Below are 20,518 nucleotides of genomic sequence, written 5' to 3'. Positions count from 1 at the left end.
GCTGTTTCAAATTAGTTTCACCACTTTTGGTACAGTTTATCAAAAATGTTCTGTTTTTTTTTCGTATATATACATATGTATGTATTGTACATATATATGTATATTTTTTGCAGTTTTGTTTTTTTTTCACAATGTGCTTATTAGCACCTGCACAACTTAAAATTTTGAATCCATTTTTTTTTGTGTAGGATTAATATCCAAAATTTTTATGATTTTTAACAATTTTTGTTGTAATTTGAAAGTTTTAGTAAAAGTTTAATTTTTTTTTTAATTTTTTTTGTGCTTTTATATTTTTTTTGTGTAGATTTTAGAAAGTTTTATATTTTTTGTGTTTTTTGAAGATTTTATATTTTTTTTTATAGGTTTTTAAAGATTTAAATTTTTTTTTTTTTTTGTGATTTTTAAAACATTTTTATAATTTTTTGTAACTTTTTTTTTTGGATTTTATATATTTTTTGTAAAGATTTTTTTTCATATATTTTTTCCACCACCTGGCCTCGGTCTCTATATTTTGGAGCTCCAGCCCCTCATCGTGGCCATTGCAGGCTGGCCCACGGTCGCCATATAACAAATTCATTCTTGCAATTGTCTGTTGGGTGATACACCCACGCGTGCACTAACTAACACGCACAACTATCACTTACTTTTCGTTTGTTCTTTTTAATTAAAAAGCATTTCAGTTTCTTTAATTTAACATGTATTATTATTTCTAACACTTTTCATTGTTTATATATATTTATGTTAAATGTTCACTTAGTTTTATAATATAATTTGTCTTAGTCTTTTATTTTAGAGTTTTATTTCTTTTGCGAGGCTGCGCGGTTGGCTGCTAAAACGAGACTAACCCCCGTTCTATCAGCCAACGCTACGAAGTCGTTTCAAGGGCAATCGAATTGGAAAATATTCCAATTCGCCTTGCACTCTCTTGTATGCAATCTGACACCTGCTGATAGCGATGCCAGATTGCACACAGGAAAGTGCCAATCGTAGGTACGCCGTAAGGGTCGGTTATACTGTTCTTTTGCATTGCGTAGTTAACGAGTCGCGCAAGCAATACAGACCACAATGATGTGGACAACAAAAATGAGAATAATGCATACGCATCGCATAGACTAGACGAAGGACGCCGCAGAATGCCGACTACAAAAGCATCTGCGAGTGCGCATAATTCAGCCGCCATACAGACAGTACTGCCGGTACTCGTATAACTGCGTTCCTCGGGACAAGCATAAATAAGAGCTGAGGTATTAAGAGCGCACGGCGATGCAGCCTAGTTAAGTCCCAACTAGCCGCTAGTCGCCTGGGCAGACTCGATACCTAGACTGCGATGTGTGCTTGCTGGGCCTGTAAAATTGATAGTTCATTGCTAAAGCGGCGCTCCAACTAAGTATGTAGGCCCGCTGAAGATTTTTTGATCTTTAGCGTTGTTAACGCGCCTATTTCCGTTTTTTTTATGTTGCGCCACAACAATAACACCCTGGCGCACTGTTTATTGGTGCTGTAATATACGTGTGCTTGCAACTAATGTTGCTTGTGCGCTTTCCGCCAGTTCACTTAGTTAGTTGGTTAGCTCGTTGGCCATATTACAAGTATACATACCCACTTCGACGAGATGATCTACACTTGAATTTCCATTTCTGGGTAACGTACCAGCGGTTAGTGTCGGTTTCGTAGCATTCGTAGAAATATTACATTTTCGTTTATCGGATATTGCTCATCATTGCATTGCGCTCTTTGCGACTGTGGCTGCCTGGGTACTTGGTACTTGTGGCGGGTTGGCTGGCCGGCCGCTGGTGGTTCTACAGCATTTGACAAGCTAAAAAAGCTAATTCTCATTTAAGTTGCCAACTTGTGCACCAGCACATCGGGCAGCAGGATGGCTGTGTTGCTTAGCGCTGCTGCTGCTGCCACAATTCGATACGATCTCTTCGAGCTGTCGTTCATGACTGCTGCTGTTACCTTTTGCGCTGCTTTAACCACGTTTTGGCGTTTTTGCTGCGGTTCCATTTTCGTGCAACAGACGTGAATATTAGCTGAGTGGAGGTTAGAAGGAGGTGCGGGGCAGGCTAATACTTACTAGATATGCCTTCTTGTTTAGCTCGTTGCCCTTTTAGGTTTGGTTATAACTGCTGCAGATGTGGTAAACGTGGTGGCACAGTGGCTCGATTCGGATATGAGCCTAATCATATTATAATTTGAGGCCGAAATTTAACAAATTTTTTGCAGACCGGATTGACTAGTTTGGCCATGAGAAGAGGGAATTTCGGCCATACAGCCACATAGCAAATATTCACTAATTTGATTTAGCACTCAAAAAGACGAAATAGCTGCTCAGCCTCTCAAGATAGGATATTGCGATGATCACGGCTTGTGTAACCGGTCATTGGCTATTTGGCAGGCACTCTTCCAGACTAGGAATATTCTTCCACGAATATTGCAGAAGTTGCAGAGATGAGGAAGACGAAGAAACCGTGCTCTACTGCAGTTGCCCAGCTTTGACCAAGAAGAGAGCAGGCTTTCTAGGTAGGCCCTTCTTTAGCTCTCGTACGGAATTATCATGCGTTGGAATAAAGCCAATCTTATGATTTATAAGAGCTTCAAAATTGTTCTCTGAAGAATAGTCACGGAGGTTCGCGTGTTCTGCAGTGGTACCGCAATGGACCTTCAAGGTCGAAGTGAGTTGGTTATTTTGTACCGACTGCCACACCAACCTAACCTATTCGATACTTCACGACTCGAGATTTTATAAGCATCTGCTCAAATATTATGTGCTTGAGAACTGCGCCTAGTTTAGTCTCCCTCCTCTGTTTCCACATTGATTGCTTGCTGTCTGATCTTTCGCTTTCCTATTCTAGTTACTCCTGCGCTTGCGGTCAGCGCCCAAACTGATCTCCTCGTTCGGATAATCTTACGGGAATCGATTAAAGAGTGTCTAATTGGATGCGCGAAATCTGATTTAAAAATAATGTTCAGAAAAATCTCTTGACTAAAGTGCAATATTCTGCACCTTGCGACTAACGAGTAACGTCGTAAGAGGGCCGCGTGTGTTCGATTGCAGGTCTATGACAAGCCTTGCGGCATGACCAGCTGTCTAAGAGATCTCATATGATACTCAACCTTAGATACGATTGAAAATAGCCATTAGCTAGCCTTGAAAGACTGTAGTGGACATTAGGGTGGAGCGAAAAAAAATCGTCTAAGGCGGGCGACCATAAATATTATCCGATCGCAAATATCCCTAAGGCATATAAGAAGGGAAGTTGTTTGTCTCACTTAAAACCAGTTTTTCAGTGGCTGTTTAAACTTAGATCACGTATACAGCCTTTAAATTGAACAGCTGGCTGATATTTGATAGGCCAATCTTAGTTTAAACCAGCCGACTCGAGCGTGGAAACGTAAGTTTAAACCACCGCCGTGTTCTGAAAAACTGGCCCGTAGAGATGTCTTGCTCTTGATCAAAGTATTTTAAAAGCGTCGGCATTTGCGGTATCTTTTATTCCTTTAGATTTACCGATTACAGAACTTTATTTACCAGCAAAAACCAGAGGAGAAAATATGGTGCGCTCCTTCTGGCGGGTGCCTGCCTAGGTGGCTGTTTTCCTCAAGGTCCCCTATTATGGCTCTTTGATGGGTCTGCTCTCAATGCCAACTTCTTTGAGTGCCCTGCTTAGTGCTTCCGGCCGGACAGTAGTGCAGACTCCGGGAATGTTCAGGAAGCCAGACAGGAAGTATTCCTTAAAATCTAATATTTCATCGATGTTACACTAACTACTTCGCAGGCCAATAAGCCGATCTAGTATCTAAAAAATTAACAAAGCGAGTAAAGAAGCTTATCGGCGATGTCTTAAACAGGGGAGTGAACAAATGAAATTGTAATCCTAAGAGTGAAAAAGTGGCAAGCGAAGATGACTTTTACAAGAAAAACCTCAGCAGTCAAACCCTTTAGATTGTTAAGAAAATTGAGAATGCCGGAAATAGAGTGGAAGAACTCCCGTAGCCAAATGTGGTAAATATGCTCTTGGACAGAATATCTGTGATTTCAAATTCGATGGAGCCTCTCTAACCATTGGTAATCGAAATGGAACACCTATACGACATCCATGCGGCTAGACTCACGATTTCTTCAATTCCTTAGCCACATTTAAACGAAACTATTTCCCCACCTCATTGGGTTTCCTTTGCCTCGATAAAGTACACAAGCGCAACAAAGTTTTCAAATCGCTTGCCGACAGCATTAGGGGCCAAAACAAAAGCACTTTGTTCACAAGGCACAAGGCGTTCTGTCAGCCGATTCTTGGGTTTCGCCCAGCGCTTGCTGAGTCACCATCAGGACCATCTAACCAAGACTGTATCACAGGTAATCAACGGCACGCTCAGACGCTCCTTAGCGAGCGATGATGTTTCAAAGAGTATTTTTTCTAGCCAATTCGCCAGCCACACAGTTCGCCGCAATGTTGCTGTGATCCGGCACTAAAATGAGCCTTATACAGAAGTATAACGACGCAATAGAAAGAGAGAACAGGCATTTCCTAACTAAATTAAAGCGCACCTCCAACGCACTTAATGCCCTCACAGCCGCTTGGCTATCAGAATAAATGATCACCTCCCTAACGGTCGTCGCACTCCTGAGCAGTGCAACCACTGCCTCCTTAATAGCAGCCCCTTCTGCCTGCAGCAGTCGATAAACGGGAGCTTAGTACTGGTCGTAAGCTCTCGTAAGAAGAGTCTCCCATCCACCTTGCCATCCAGTTTCGATGCATCCGTGAAGAAGTTCACTGCTTCACCTCTCTGGAAGTTCCTTGCGCCTTCTCCTTCCTTGACGGAAAATAAGCAGCATAAGCATAAGTACCTAGGAGCCATTTCGCTGGCGCAGTAATCCGTGCGATCAGGGATGAAATCGAAGCCCGCCAGAACTTCACGAGTGAGCAGTCCTTAAATCGGTCAACTAATCGGTTTCCTGTGGTTAGTTTTGCCTGCAATGTTGACAGGTACTATGTAGTCCGTACTAATACCAATTAAGATAGCCCATTTTAGGCGCTCCAAATGATTAGCTAGTGTGGCCATCTCAATACTGAGTTCCACAAGACTAGGGTGTTAGAAAACATAATAGGTTTGACTATGGTATAAAATTTTGGCTCTACGAAACCCGCCCATCTCTTTCCATTAGCTCTCCTACATTCTGCAGGGCACTGATGTCTTCTTTGCGCTTTCCTTGGTACTCGGCCTCCACCAGAGCCGCCAACAGGGGGAAGGCCAGCGTCAGGTATCTTATACTTTCTAGTGAATAAGATCAGTTATGTCTTACTGGGATTACAGCCGTCTTACTTTACAATAATTTTGCAACTGCGAAAATCAACTCGGTCCAGTGTTTAGCTCTCAAAAGCTTGCAAGCTTGAAAACCAGCAATGGACAATCGGTCACAATGGTCCATGACTCCAGCATGGGCATGCATACTAATAAGCATGTGCTTACAAATCCCTGCATGGATATATGTGCTTATGTGTGTCGGCAGTATTTCGCGCTGCCAACAAGTGTGAACTAATGATTCCTGAGGATCTATAAGCGGCCGACCCTACTGCATGCTGCATGCTGGCTGCTGGTTGCTAACTGCCGACTGTTGTCCCGCCGCCGTCAATAGTTAAGGTTTGTAATGGTTAGATGGACGTGATCGTACATTCAAACAATATGCCAGGCCAACCAGCTAACCGTCGTCGCGTCGTGTTACCAGCATAAAAAGGATAATAATCATAATGATGGTCGGTCGGCCGATCGGCCATCGACGGGCAGCTGTCGACTAAGCGTCCAAGGAGACTGCAAGCAAAACAATAAGAAAATAATACAGAAATAAACGAGCAGAAAACAGGAAATTTATGCGACTGCAACGTATGGAATGGAAATCTTGAAATGTGCATCTTTGTTGGGAAGAGCTGTGTTTTTATTTTGCTTTTTTTAGTGGAATTGCAATTGGAATTGGATATGGATGAATGATGCTGGGTGGATGGATGGATAAGCATGAAATCGAATAGCGCTAAAGTTCGACTGACTGACTGGCAGACGCTGGCCAGAAAGTATTGTATGTAGAAATGAGCAATGGCCATGAGTGTGTGTGTTGCAAAAGTGCTGCAAATTTCTTTTAATAAGACGCTTGACGCCTCGAATAGCCCACAGCGGCGGCGGCTGCTGCCGGAGTGGTGGTGCTAAGGTTCGGACAGCAGCAACACTTTTTGTGTAAGCTGATTTGTTGCTTTTGCACAGCGCGATTGAGCATATCAAAATTGCTGATTATTTCCGAAATTGCAGGCCACAATAGTTTAAGCTAAGCACCACCGTGCACAACGGCGACGGCTGCGCGGGGCTAAAGCGCGAAACTTAATGAGGCAGAAAATTATTGAAGGTTGAGAGGCGTGAAAATCGGTTATTAAAGAGGTAGGCAGCCGCGATTAGTTGGAAATTTCGGTTGAATAAGCACTGATTTGCGCTTTTTGAGAGCATGCGAAATACATAAATTTTCACTAAAATAGGGGGGTGAAGTTTATGTTTCGTTGCATTTCATTTATTTTTTGCTTAGTCTTTTTTTAGTTTTGTTTTTGCACTCTTTTCTCGCCGCTTATCACGTTCAATCTCGATTTCGAATTCGGCAAAAAGTTACACTGCAAGGCATATTTGAAATTTTAATTCGATCTTCTTGATCGACGCGGCGTAGCGGCGTAAATACGCATGCGCAGCATTAAAAAAAAAAAAAAAAAGAACGAAAAGGCACCGCATGGGTGCGACTTGCAACACTTCTGCTTTTCACACGTCAAAACAAAGCTGTTGGGCGCAAAGTGGCATCCGCCCCGCTGCAATTTCGGGCTGCCTGGCTACCTGGCTACCTTTAACGGCAATTCGCCGCGCTTCAGTCAACTCTGCTCTGCTGCCTTCCTTGGGTCTTTTGGCTACCAAGCGCACGGTATACGCCGCCATCGGTCGGTCGGCCTTCAATTGTTGCGTACACTACGCGCTGACCGCTGCTGCTATGCGGCGTGCGCGTTGTTCTCCAGAGATTTGCGCCGTATTTTGTGGCATTTTTTATGCGGCCATTGTTGTGTCGCGTCTCACGTCCACTCGTTCGTTAAACCGTGTGGCATATCCACTGTTCCTGCACGCCATACGCGCACACGCATAAGCGACGCAACAATCCAAAGCATTCGTGCCTCCAGTCCAATACAATTCAATCCATGCTACATATGGGCGTATGGACGTATGTATGTATAGATGGATGAATGGGTTCTTGGCTGGTTGCTTTTTTTCTTTGCTAAGGAAGTGGTTTATTATTTTTGTCGTCGTCTAACTAACGACAGCTTCACGTTCAACAACAAGCCGCTGCGTCATCTCGGCGTCTTCACCAACTTCACCGCCATCTCACCATCGTCTTTATTTTCAATCATGCATTCGATATGGCTGTGCTGATTTGCACGCCATCCTCTTTTGCAACACTCATTGCTTTAGCATTACATTGCATTTTTAGCATTTTTTTTCACTTAATGTTTGTGTTGGTATGAAGAAAAATTAATGAAACATCTGCAAATGGGGGGAGAACGCAAAGGACGTGTTTTTGCTCATCTCCGTTTCCAATACCAAGCCATAGTTGGAGAAGGTATCCAATAGCCACATTCCGTTTGCCAAAGAAAGTCTTGGCATTCAAAGTGGAGAACTTTTTCATACGAATTCACAAGCACAATTAGGCCAGTTGGTGTTGCTGAGAGGCCGCCGTAATTGGTTATGCCTTGACTGAAGTATACGTGCTTCCCACTTTGCAGCAGCAAACTTCCGAGCATATTTAAGGCTTAAAAAAAATTCTCTCAAAAGTCGCTTATCCATGCTGAGTGCTGTGAAACTATAATTATTTGGGGGAGTAATTTGGCCTAAGGAACTCTGCGCTAGGTCGATATGGTAACCAACTTGGAGTCATAATGGCGCATCCAATTTGCGACGTCTTTCATGAAAGCGGCTGCAGTTGGTCTCGGTCTCCCTTGCCTGATGGCTTGATATCGTAGCAAAGTCTGAACTCACCGGTATTTAGGAGATTGTCAATAGGCAAGAGCACAGTCTCTGAAAAGGCATAGGAACCTGTGCTGCATCCAGCTTGAAAAATCCTTTATTTGTGGTCTCATTTGAGGTGAGGTAACAACATTCACAATTGTAAATCTTCCTAGTTTGTGAGCTCAGGCCGATAGAGGTTTTGGTGAAGAATTTGTAAGATCACTTGAAGCACGGTATTAATATCAAATTCTGTGACTGGTATTACACAGAGAAGTTGGTGGTAGCGCTTCAGGCATGGTAGCTTATGGTGTTTGCACCAAGACGAAGGGCACACTTAGACGATTAGCTTCTTTTGTGATACCACCGCGAATGGTAACTGGTAAATTTTAACGAAAAACGCTGGCCCTGGTTTCTCCAACTCAACTCAACTTAACTTAGTTTAGCCACTTTTTGGACTTAAGTCAAAAGTTAGCCTACGTTTTATACAGCTTATTCTTGGTTAAGTCAAGAAAATTGACTTAACTAAGTTAAGTTGAGTTGGAGAAACCAGCCCTATGTGTCTGAGCTGCGGCTTAGCTAAAGCCGAGCAGTCTGAGGGATACTAATAATCTGATGCCACCTCGTCGTCCTCCATGTATCTGCGGCTCTAGGTAAAAGAGTTGTTGGTACCTTATTTACTGAGAATAGATGCTCATGGAGTGTCACCTCCTAACGACTTATTCCGCAGCTTCTACGCCTGCGAGGTCTCCGGAGACAAGTACGCCGCAGTGAACGAAGCTACAGACATGCCACAACACAGCACTCCGAACAGGCCGGGGATATCTTCTGTAGTCGCTGGAACATCACATCCACAGTGATGTTCAAACGTTTGCAGTAAGGGAGCAAAAAATCTTGGTCAGCAAGCGCTTCCTAGTAGGTTTCGTCAGACGGAAGCTCCCGAACAGACACTTGCTTGATGCGAACCTTCCACCAAGGCACATCAGCAGCCGGATTCAAACATATTCGATCGCTAAAAATCTACAAAAGAATAGCAGTCGCCCCTAACAGTACGCATTATCTAGTTACATGCGCCTAAGACTCAAGATTTTGGTAATTACACATTGCATGTGTTGTTTTTCCATATAGTATACTTTTAGGCGGAACTGCTTTTCATTTAGAGAATTTCAGTGACAAAAATTTTCCGTAACGATTGTCAGAATTCCACTGCAGAAGGCATCTCTCTGAACTGAATGACGAGGTCCAGCACAACGTACAGCAACCGATAGAGACGGCACTGTACAGACAGGCTATTAACGGCAATCGCAGAGAGGCTGTGACGTCATCAGAGTCCAATCCACACCTGTCAACGAAAGTGAGTTTAAACTGCCGCCAGCCACCCGGGTAACTCTGGCCCGGTTAAGGTCTGAATAGTGAAGCCGTCCTGCCTATCCATAATCGACCCCAACATTCTAAATCAGTATGCGGCATGTGGAGATTCCTTACACGACACCAACCACCTCTTCACACGCCCACTCAATCTAACTCAAATAACACTCCTCTCCCTCTAGTCCGACCCCGTCCAAACATCACGTTTACTGGGCCTACCGTTAGTTGAGCTTGGCGACAACGATAACAACAACAACAGATAGAGAGCCTCGAATGCTTTCACTGTCCCGCTCTGGCTACAGTACGACAACTTAATCTGAAACATTTCTTATTTGTTTGCCAATCATCCAGTGCTTGATGATCCAGCTCGCGTGGACTTCTGTATTTCGATCTAAGAGTAATAAATAGATTGGATGATTAGGTTGGTATTTTTGTTTTTGTATTTCATTGTTCCTTGGGCATTGCTGTGAAGAGTTCTGCCACATTTTTACGCTATTTTTTTTATTGGTAAAAAGATCCCTTACTCCCATTGGATTCCTAGAGCTAGAGTGAAATTTTGCCTATTTGTATTGCCATCTGCCAATTTAACCATTACCTAACGCTACCTCACCATTAAAACGATGCGGTCGTTTGAAGAATAATTGCAAAACACAAATCAAATATTTATGAATCAACGCAGTTAAGATACATACATAGATTGTAGATAAAATGGACAAATGGCAACATTGTCCACGCTCATGCGTTTTTATGAATATAGTAGTTATGTACAGTATAATAGTTTTACACGAAGGTACATATGTATGCACGCTAGGTTGGTCCAAAAACAGTAAAGTCGGAATTGCAATGCTCTCACCCCCTAGGATTACACACTAAAAATCTTTGCACATTTTCATTTTACCACTCATTATTTCGTATTTACCCATCGATTTTCTTCATCAGTAACTTGATTTTTTTTTATAACAGAACAGGCTTTAGTACAAATGCCCTAATTTGGCTTAGAACCTGTTATTTTTTAAAATATATCTTCTGTTAAAGTTTAATTTTTTTTTAATTTTTTCATTATAAAATAAAAAAAGCTGAAATGATGAATTAATTTGTCAGAAACTATAAGCCCTATCGGAAAGTGTTGTATATACGGTTTATGGAGAATTTCATTGGCTTTCATTTTCCGTATTTTATATTAAGATTTTTAAATTGGTTCGTAAGATATACGTGATTAAAAGGAACCAATTTTTGCTTTAAGCTGAATAACGGTATATCGCAAATATCTCGAAAACGTATCCATAAAAATTAAAAAATTGCTTATAAGCTAAATATTTGCCAATAAAAACTAAACGGCTATGCCGATTGTCAACGATGCTGGAGATTATACTATAAAAAACTATGAAAAGCGGAGGAAGACAGTTACAGCTTTGTTGGCAAGTGATTAAAAGTACAAAGCTTTTCTTTTTGTAATCCGTTGCAGCGTTTGCAACATTGATTGGCAGCAAATAAACAGATGATTTTTTTTCGTGTTGACCAAGTGTGGGCTACTCCTACATATTGGCCCTTTTAAAGTTGGAAATCATATTTATTAATGCAGAGAAAGGAATAAAAGTGAATCAGTAGTTATTATATGTAGTAAGATGCAACATTTTCGTGTCATCTATAATAGTAGGGGAGCCCACGATGCTAAATCGAGATTTACTCGAGCGTCATTTTGACCTATTGGATTTTGAAGATTATATGATGGGAAGAAAAAAAGGTTATGTGATTTCTTTCCTTACAGCGATGGGTGGAGGATATACAGGCTTCCAAAAATTAAAAAAAAAACAGTTACATGGATTTACTCGGCAGATATGAGGCATCTGTGGATCGGAAACCCGCTCATGATCGTCGAGAAGCCAATGCATCCTCAGAGAGGGGAAGTTTGGTGCAGATTTTGAAGCGGTCACATAATTGACCCATTTTTCTTTGAAAATGCTGCTGGAAACGCCATTTTGGTCAACGCTTCAGAGGCGTGATAAACGTTTTTCTGTAGCCGGAATCGAAGGCGCGGACTTGGATTATGTTGTTGTTATTGTAGCGGCTACAACAACCCCGCCCAGATCGGTTGATATCTCAGTCGTTGTCGTCAAGTTCCACTAACGGCAGCCCTAGCGAGCAGCCTCCACTGGGTCGGTCCACAGGGAAAAAGCCGTTAGGGTTGTCGGGTTTTCCGGGCATGCGAAGAGATGTTTCGAGTCATGAGTGGTCTCTCCGCATGCCGGACACTGATTGGCACATCCGCGTTTAGTCTGCTCAGGTATGAGTTTAACCTGCTGCAGTAGCCAGAGCGAAGTTGGGCTATTGTGGTTCTTGTCTCCCGAGGCAGATGAAGCTCCGTCACGTCAATGTCCGGTGGTTGTGTGCCTAGAACGGCATTCACAGGTCTAGAGTCTACATAACTCGAGACTGACTCCCTGTGAATGCCTTGGACTTGGACGATCTTTGGTTTCGCTTCTCCCCCCCTTTAAACCCCTCGCCAAACTAAACGTGTCTGTTGTTTTTTTTTTGGTTTCTTTCCTGGCAACCCTGCTTAACCGCAAAAGTAAATAAAATCAAATGTCGCTCATATCGTTTAGCTGTTAGGTCTCGAAATGTTTTCCAGCCTTTTGCGGCTCTCAAATTGTTTGCTAAGCCATCGCCTGTTAAGTCTTTTTTCATAGTCAGTAATAATTTTTGTTCATTGGACTGATTTCAAATAATTAAAAAAAAACATACCTTCACCTTCAAATTTTGATGATTCGCTGTTTTCGTATAGGTACGTTTTGGTATGGGTTCGGAGATTTGTTGCCATTTAGTGCAAATGAACGCGCCGAATTTGATTAGCACTTAAAGTGCTTTTTAAATGATTTCTAAAAGGCCACCTATTTGCGTTCTTTTCAAATACTTCTAATGCGAATTGGTCATGTCTAGAACAGCGCTCCAAAATGTTATGCCATTAAGAATTGATCGCTGTCATTGTACAACAAGTTATTTAACACTTTTTTAAACATAGCCTAAACAGCATTGGATTGGAGCGATGTAGCCTACTGCTGACTGGAGAAAAATCTGCAAAACAAAATTGATCTGCAAACTCATTGCTATAAAAACAAAATGGGCCAAAATAACAATCAAGCAACTAATTAAAGCGATGACTTTAGGTAAAAAAGGAATGCGGACAAATAAGAAATCGATGAAATAAAAAAGAAAGAAAAAATACAGCCAACATTTTAATAAGCAACCAAATATGTATCGTTTCTCGGCCTTATGGCTAAGATCAAAGTGTAGTATCTGTTCTTATCAGCTTAACATCTGATAGATCCTCCATCGGAGGACAAATGCAGCAATTCCAAGATCGCCAGAAGCGACAAAAAACGAGCAACGGCAGCAAACGTCATGCCACAAATGGTCAAGACCAAAACGGCTGGCTGATTGCACGGATGGCTGGCTGCTGCCAGCAGCGGCGAAAAGACTAAAACTAAACTTGGACCACGCACCAAAAATGTCAAGCTAACAATCAAAAAATGCAAAAAGTGGGGAAACAAATAGATATAAAAGGCAGGCGACAAATGAGCAGAGCAAGAGCAAGAAAAAGTGCAAAAAGGAATTATGTTTACAAAAAGTGTAAAGCGCATGGAAGGCAACATAAAACAAAAACGAAATAAACTAAAGTGATAAATGAAATGAATGAATTAAAAAGAAAAAAGCATTTCGGAAAAAACTGCTGCTTGAGGTGGAAAAACTCACAGAAGCAACATGAAATGACACAACAGATTAGGGAATTTCACCTTCGCAAACGCTAAGCCAGCAGCACCGCCACGACGCCGACGACGACCACGACGACGACGACAAAAGGGAAATCAGCAAATAGTCGCTGGGGAACTCAAAAACAACGAAATGCATAAAAGTGCGGCGCGAAGCAACCAACGTAAAAGAAAAAGCAAGGAACGCACAAGCGAGGCTCAGTTTTGCGATCGCAGCCGCATTGTTGCATGCAACGTTTCCGTTTGGCGAATTTGGTTTTCAATTTTGGTTAGCATACGATTGGCACAAACGATTGGCGACACGAAATCGAATATCCAATTGCCGTCTGCGCGACCAGCATATCCATGCCGCAGCTTACCTTCCAACCTACCAACCTACGTCACACGCCACAAGGGAGATGCAACAATTGATTGCGTTTGGCAGTAAACAGTGGAGGCGAATTGAAGGAGAACACCGGCGCAAGGTAAGCAATGCTCGGGCAACCAAATCAGCAGAAAGCTAGACGGTAGGAAAGGAGTTGCAAATCACACCGGCTGAAATAAGAAGAATTCAAAATACAAATCGAGCGATCGCCGAAATAATGAAAAAATAAAAACATAATAATAATAAGTTGGAATAAATCGTCACAGTGGTTCTTCGCCAGCGCTTGTAGTACCTGCAAAATGATATTCAACGTTTTCGTATGTGCCCCAAGCAACAAACAACTATTTACGTGGGGAGATCAAAAAGTAGTAGGCGTTTTAGAAGCAAGTGGGATTTTTTTTCAGCCTTCCAGTAGACTTGGCGACTCAATACCTGGCAAAGCATTTGAGTTTTGCTTCACCACAAAGCCAGGAAAAGCACCACAGATATTCGTGGCAGTCTTTTTATCTGGACTCTTAACCAGAGAAAGCAATGATTTGTAAGTGCCGCTGTTCTTTCAAGCCAAATAGAGAACCAATGGTCGTCCCCAGCAACGCCGCATTAAGGACCTGAATAAGGAAATCAGGTCCTTAGTAAACCACTGTGATCAGACCAATCTCTACATATCCAGGGGCACCAAAAAGCTGTGGTCCACATTCTTTAAGCCTACCACGTGCAAAGACAATTTAGTGTAATGTAAATGTTTTGGGTGTAACAGAAAGGGACACCGCGCCCTAGAAGATCTTCTGTATCCCTATGATGGTTCATAACCCTGACGGCCCAAGATGTTATTAGCCTCCCTTAGAAATGCTAAAAGTTTCTTGGTAGACGAATTCCTAACCCTAAGGGCATCGACTGTGGAAGAACTGAAGTATTGCCATCTAAGTCTGACCAATGCCGGACAATCACACATAATGCGGCGTCTCCTCGTTTTCAAGGCGAAGACGGCAACCCGTCTCTGTTGGAAATATCAATACGGTGCATGTGAGAGCACAGGTGATTATGGCTCGTCAGATAGCCTACAAGCAACTTGATATCGGTTCTAAAGAATGTACACGAAAAAAACTGGTCACAGTTAAAACGTTCTAAAACATAAATATATTAATGGAATTCAACGATATTTACATATATTTACATCTAAACTTAGTTTTATTGAAATTCGTTAAAAAAGAGTTAATTCTCCTTGTAATAAGCAAACGATCGCAATTTTGACTTTATGTCCTTCATTAGCCCTTGCACAGAAGTTTCAGTGATTTCCTTGGAAACTAGCTGCCATTTATTTTTGAATTATTGTGCGTTTTTTACAGCTTTGTGGGTCTTAAGAAGTTTGGATTTCATAACGTACAAAATACACTTTGTTTCTATGTTACCATCCTGAAGCCATTTTTCCGTAATGACATATCGCGAGATCAGGCCAAAAAAGCACTGGATCTTTATGAAGCCATATAAGAGGTAAAAGTCGCTTTTGCAGACACTCCTTAACATAAATTTCTTGGTTAATTGTACCAGTGCTTACAAAAGGATCACTTTTGAAGCCGCATTGGCAAATTGCCTGCCAAATGAGAAACTTTTTGGGAAATTTGTCAAACTTTTTGTTTTTATATTTATCTGCAACATTGCCTCTTTTATTTGCAGTGTGAAATTCGCGGCCCCGGATTTGTTTAAAATCGGCTTTTACGTACGATTCGTCATCCATAACAATACAGCCAAATTTTTGTATGAGACTGTCGTACAATTTCCGAGCACGTTGATTCGCCAACAAATTTTGCTTACCGTTGCGATTAGGTGCTGCATTCACTTTGTAAGAACGTAGTCCTGCTGTTTTGCATACATTTTGTATATACGAAGACGACATGTTTAATTTTTTGCCGACATCTCTTACCGCAAGTCCAGGATTTTTCTTAAAAGCAGATAACACTTCCTTTGCCTTAATTTCGCAAGCAAATCCTTTCTTTCTGCCACTACCAGGGTTCCTTTTTAAAGATAAACATTCATTGTATTTTTTAAGCACATAAGTAACGGTAGACTTTGGAAATTTTAGCTTTTGCGATGTCGTTATGGAACATGCTGGGATTTTCCAGCTTTTTGCGCAATATTAACTCGCGATCGATTTCTTTCTTGGTCCTCGTTTCTACACTGAACTTTGTTACTAAAAAGAAATGATGCAGTAAGGTGGAAAATGCTTCCAGCTTTTTAAGTGTCTACCGATTTTTATTTTAATGTTATGATTAACCGAGCTATGCTTGGTTATGTGCGACCAGTTTTTTTCGTGTACATTCTTTATTCAGAAGATATATATCTTTCCTAGCGAAAGGATAACCAAAAATTCTGGCCTATCTAAGGCCCCCTAAATCTCCCCAGTACTTACTGCGTTCTGAGCTTACCTACGATTCTATTTTAAGCTTCGAGGATGACCAACTGAGAACGCAAAAGGGTTCCGACCCTATAAGTACGGACGATAAGCCTTATTCTTCAAATTAGTCGGCGGCTCCGTTACCTACGGTCCCGCAGTGTCCTGGTACCCAGCATAGTAACACCGTGTTCCTTGAGTTGAGAGTTTAATGGGTGTCAAAGCAGTACTTGACGGGCCAGGAGGTGATCATCCTATTGGAAAGGGCCTTAATGGCCGCCTGGATGTCTGAAAATATAACTTGAAACGCGCCTTTTAAACCCTTCTCAAGGTTCAGTCATTGCAATAGAAAATTTGGTGCGCCTCGGACAACGTATCTCTGCGAAATAGTGATAATGGATATTATTATTCTCCTTTCTCAAATAAGATAAGAATGTGGACCTCAGATATTCCTATAGGAGGCGACTATCGCCATTGGCGAAGATAATCAAAAAACTACTTCTTCCCAGCCGTAAGAAGCAACTGCCCGTCGCGGAAGACCAACACAGGTGCCGCAAAACCCACAACACATCAACAGCTTTGAACGGCATCTCTTCCCATGCAAGTGAGGCTCTGAACGAACGGTTAACACATCGAAGGCCTTCGCTACCCGTGACGCTACAAGGATGTCCGTGACTCGACCCTTCCGCAACGAAAGAAGCAGTGGATCATAAACTAACTGATTGGACGACAGACGTCGGTTGATTTTCGCAATAGCGTGAGTAAGGAAGGATGGACTAAACAAAGATTTCTCTCGCCGACGCTGTTTAATCTATGTGCATTTAAACTCCCTCCGCTGAAGTTAACTTATTGTTGCACGTCGACGACTGCAACAGGCTGGCAACGGGACAAACAGAGAAAGCCTTGGCGACCTAAAAATTTCTGCAACTAAATCCTTCGCCATACTCTTCATATAACTTAAACTCATCAAGCTAAACTTTATCATGAACGCCGACGGTTCCAACATTGCGACCTCAAATGCTGGGATCAGCCTATTCTTCTTTTTTTCGTGCACTCCAGCGTCACTTGTAAAAAGCTTTGCAACAGACATGGGTCCCGCATAAACAGGTAGCAATTGGGATACCTTTTTAGCGACCTCATGTTTTCGAAACATCAAGTTTACAACGAAACACAAAGGATGACTTATAAAGGGCACGACAGTCTGCATTCGAAGCAGCTCCTCTTGGGATGCTATCGTGGTAGTCATTCCAAAAATGGTCTACTTCGTAACGAGTACACAGTTCCAAGGTGGAAAATACATGTCGGACAAGATACCAACAATTCCCATTCAACTGGACGACGCTGAGACTCTTAAAGTCTTATCGCTAGCGATAATCGTAGCAGCACGATTTCTACACCTCTGGCTCTCCGAGACGGATGATGAAAATGACAATACCTTACTGAAATCCAGGCGGATTGACTGCTGCTGATACAACAAAAACAACTGTGATTTGACGACGGCGGTAGCTCAGTATTTCCAGTTGAGACGATGTCCTATGATATGTTGGCAAATTCAAACAACCTTCTGTGGAAGTTGCACTCCACACCAGTGTGGCTTCGATACCTTTAACCAAATTGCCCACAGCCGTGATTTTATGGTATAAATCAATTTTTCCAAAAGTCTGGAGAAAGTGTGATATTTGTGAACTAGTTGACCACCTCTCCCACTTACAGCCGGGCAAGCGCGCAAAGCGGTCAGTACTCTGTACGGGTCGGCTAACCCGCCCGCCAACACTTTTTAACAAAAAACTAGTAATTTTTAGAAAAAAAAAACCGACTTCAACTCCCATATAAAAAATATATATATATATATATATCTCATGATCCGCTGATCTTAACCAGATTAGTATGGGACCACCTCTGAGACACTACCTTTCCGATGCAAAAAGAATTATCGAAATCGGTTGACGAGGTCCAAAGTTATGCGGTAACATACATACATAAAAAAAAAAAAAAAAAAAAATATTCCGACGAACTGATAACCTCCTTTTTTGGAAGTCGGTTAATAATCATCCATAGTTACTGTGCAGCCAAAAGACTTATTTGTCTCGACACATGTATGTACGTATGTTTTTCTACGCTGGGTGCATGGGGCCAAACGTAAGCGACAGCAGCAACAACAATAAAAACTAAAGCGCAAGCAGTAAGTTTACAATGGGAACGCCAGCACTACACAACACATTGCTGTTGCAGCAACAATAAAACACAAACAAATATACGCACACACAACATGCAATGTGCAATGCGCAACGCGCTACAGCAACACAAATTGCAGTGTTGAACAACATGTTTTCGGTGTGTTTCACTTGTTGTTTCGCTTACATTTCAAAGTTGTGTGGGCAACGTTTTGGCCACGCTTCGGCTTGCGCTGTGGTGGTGGTGTTCCTTCGGTTTTTGTGTCTTTTTGGATTGCTTGGAATCGGGATTACGTATGTCGGAATTAATTAAAGCTTCGCTAAGAAGTAAATTTGGAAGCTTTAAACTATTAAAGGGTGTCCCCCTATATGTACTTTAGATTAGAATTGAGTAGAAAAATCATTATTATGGTTTGTCATATTTTCTTGGACCGTGAAGTACGGAGCATAAGTCTTATAGACTACATATTGAACCCGAAATATGAAAATTTTGAGGATTAGAGAAAATGTCAAAGTGAAAAATTAGCTTCACATTCGGATTCAAAATATTGCTGGAGAAATGAAATTTAATGAACCTCTCACTGCTCCATTTTTACTAACCTTGAACTATAAACTATTTTGAGGCACCCTTTATAATGAGTATTATCGTGGTCAAGGAATAAATATCTGCAGCAAAATCGTTTACGCTCTTCTTATAATTGATTTTTTTTTAAATGTTTCTAGAGGACTATTTTATTAGCAGATGTGTAATACAGAGGTCGGGCTATAGAAATTTCCTTATATGTAGTATTAGCTCTCGGCTTCGACGTTATATCTAGAGGACCCTTTTCCACACGTGGCCTTTGTAATTGAGGTTCAATTAACATCTTCATGCACGGATCGAAAGGGAGCAGCAGCGTTTGAGGAGGTGTGCTTTTGATGGCACTCTTCGTACAGCACATTTTGTTCAAGGATACAAGGTCAGTGCTGAGGTTTGAAAGTTTTTGATCATAGTGAAAATTTAGAACAAGTGGAGTGTTTCGCAGTGACACTAGAAAAAATGTAGTGCAACTTCGGAGTGATGTTAAACATTGCGAAACTAATCATACAAATGTAGCTAAGCTTTACATCAGAAGTCATGTTTGCATTATTTAAATACAAAAAAAAGATCATTTACAAATTTATGGCGTTTTCTTTTCTATTGAAAAAGTTTGCCTTCTTATATTGTAACATTTGCAGTAGGTAACTTTTTGTCCTGCAAAATTGCTATATTAGTAGCTAGAAAGTATTGCACTTTTGCTTAGTTGGAGGGCAATATTTTAAAAAATGAACACGTAAAGCTGAGAAAGGCCACATTATTTGGAGAAAAGAAAATGCCATTCATTTATATCGCAAAAGCAGATCGCTTTTTATGTATTCTTAACAATTAAACTATTTAATTTTATTTTGATGTCCCTATATTCGAAACGTTCCCGGCCTCTCTAATCATGCCTGATAAGATTATTGACAGTTATTGTCTTCCCAGAGAGTTTTGCTTTATTTCGTTATTTTCTGAGTGTTGCGAATAAAACTTCACAATTCAATTTAAGACATTCGTAACAAAAAATTTATTGAGAAAATCCCCGCTACGTCCTTCTTTGGAAAAAATACAGTGACCCAAATATAATGTGAGACGCAACATTTTAGCAAGTTTTGGCTATTTATTGATTACTTAACAAGCACCATATAAATCCAGACTTCAAACACTATGCAAAAATTATGAAAATTCTGCAAAATTTCACCAAAATTTGTAACTTTTTAATCCGCATCTTTAGAAGAATTATGGTACGCAGTTTTATACTCTATTAAATTTTAATATAATATGGTGGAAATTTCAAGTAGCTGGACTTACCGTTGATTTTTGGCATTTTTTGTATGACGGTGCTACGCATTTGTTTCCATATTAAGTATGTTCCAGCATTTTTTTATATGGAAAAAAAGCGGAACACCGTTAACAAAAAATTGGGAAAAATCAACGGCATGTACTAGTTACTTTAAATTTGCACTTTATTATACTAAACTTTAAAATTGTTAAAGATGATGATTAAAAAGTTATGGTGAAAATTTGCAGAATTTACATAATTTTTGCACAAAGTATGAAATTTGGATTTAAGTGGTGTTTCTTAAGTAACCAGCTTCACTTTCATTAAGAAAAATAGACAAATCTTGCTAAAATGTCGTGTCCCAGTTTATATATATTTATGTATATATTATATATGTATACTTATATTCTCTTAAAATAAAAATAATAGAAAGTATTTTAGGGCTTTTCGGATTAGAAAAAATTTTCTTTCAATTTTATATAACACAGTCCGACATGAAAATTTTCTCCGAGATAAGGCTAGCCTTTTCTAATAGATTTTGGGTAGTTAAATTTGTAAAAAAGGAAACTTATGTATTTTAATTTTAAGAAAATAGG

At 40.9% G+C, this 20,518-nt stretch overlaps 1 protein-coding gene and 1 pseudogene across 1 annotated transcript in view; both read left to right on the top strand.

Annotated features, from left to right (window-relative positions):
- The window catches only part of LOC118740683 (bone morphogenetic protein receptor type-1B-like), a 740,115-nt gene that overhangs the window by 342,769 nt on the left and 376,828 nt on the right, over window positions 1-20,518 (top strand). The window lies entirely within an intron of this gene.
- Window positions 12,642-12,742, top strand: LOC118742173 (annotated as a pseudogene).

Source organism: Rhagoletis pomonella, unplaced genomic scaffold, assembly GCF_013731165.1.
Source record: "Rhagoletis pomonella isolate Grant_MI unplaced genomic scaffold, Rhpom_1.0 Rhpom_scaffold_00006, whole genome shotgun sequence".
In the NCBI taxonomy this organism is placed as follows: Eukaryota; Metazoa; Arthropoda; class Insecta; order Diptera; family Tephritidae; genus Rhagoletis; species Rhagoletis pomonella.
The sequence above is the reverse complement of the archived record's forward strand: the minus strand, read 5'-3'. Positions and strand labels throughout refer to the sequence as shown.